Below are 1228 nucleotides of genomic sequence, written 5' to 3' on the forward strand. Positions count from 1 at the left end.
GGTCCCTGCCCACGCGTGTCGGCCGCCGTGGGTCGAAGCGCCCCCCCCTTGTCCCCGAAACACCGAGGGGGACACACAGATGCTTTCCCTTGAAGGATCTCCCCCGCCCGCGCCGTGTTTCGGGTGGGGGAAGGATGCTTTAAGCGGTATAGGGGGGCACACAAGGATAAACCCCCCCCCACTCGCGATGTTTCAAGGGGAAGCGATGGGCAACCACGCCACGATTCTTCGAGGGGGCGGTCAAAAAGCATCTCCCCCCCCCCCTTTTTTTTCCTTTTTGGAACCTGTTGACTGTTTTTTCCTTCGCAAAGTGCTTCCCCCCCCCCGAAAACAAAATAAAAAAGCAAAAAAATCTGCCCAATTCCTTCCCCCTCCCCCCGGTTTTCCTGCCAGACTCCAAAATAATTTGATTTTCCCCCACTGAGCACGCGTGGGAGGGTGGTTGTTGATGTTTAATAGTTCGGTGGTAAATATATCAGCGGCGATGTGGGTGAGTTGCAAGTCGGGGGGGGGGGGGGCACGGGGGGGGTCTGTTGGTCCAGGCTGACTTGTGAGGGTTTGTAAAAACGTGAATTAATTCTTAACCCGGGGCCGGGCTGCCACGGAATTGGGGGAAAAAAAAAAAAGAATAAATGGCAGGTTGCTGGCTGGGAGGGATGGGGATGGAGGAGGGAGCACCTGGGGGGGGGGGTCGCAGCCCTCGGGGAACCCCTGGGCGAGGAGTTATTAAGGGAGGGAAGAAGCTCAGCACCCCAAAAAATAGAAACCGAAGAAAAAGTGGAAAAAAAATTCTTTTTTTTTAGGAATTCAGTGCCCTAAGCTATGAGAAGGGACGTGAGCTCCGTCTGCGCTGCATTTGCCCCCCAGATTTTCCTGGGGGGTGCCGTGGGGTGTGGGGTCCTCCGAGAGGACTTCCAGATGGTCCCCGCCTGTCCCTGTCCCCCCCGTCCCCCGTGGGGTGCGTACCCACGCAGGACCCCCCCTCCACACCTCGTGTGTCCCCTTGAATGCTAAACCATCCCTCGGTGCTGCTGGTTTTGGGGGGTCCCGGGGCGGCTTCGCCTCCCACCTCATCCTCTTCCCATTCTTCCCAATAGCAAAAAAAAAAAAAAAAAAGAAAAAGCTGGGAAAAAGCAAAAAACCCACCCAAATCCCCCCAAATCTTGTGGTGGGGGGGAGCCCACTCTGCAAAGGGAGCCCGTAGAGGGGGGAAGGCGAGTTCTCAATT

The sequence above is a fragment of the Haliaeetus leucocephalus genome, unplaced genomic scaffold (assembly GCF_000737465.1).
Source record: "Haliaeetus leucocephalus isolate CR32 unplaced genomic scaffold, Haliaeetus_leucocephalus-4.0 Scaffold186, whole genome shotgun sequence".
In the NCBI taxonomy this organism is placed as follows: domain Eukaryota; kingdom Metazoa; phylum Chordata; class Aves; order Accipitriformes; family Accipitridae; genus Haliaeetus; species Haliaeetus leucocephalus.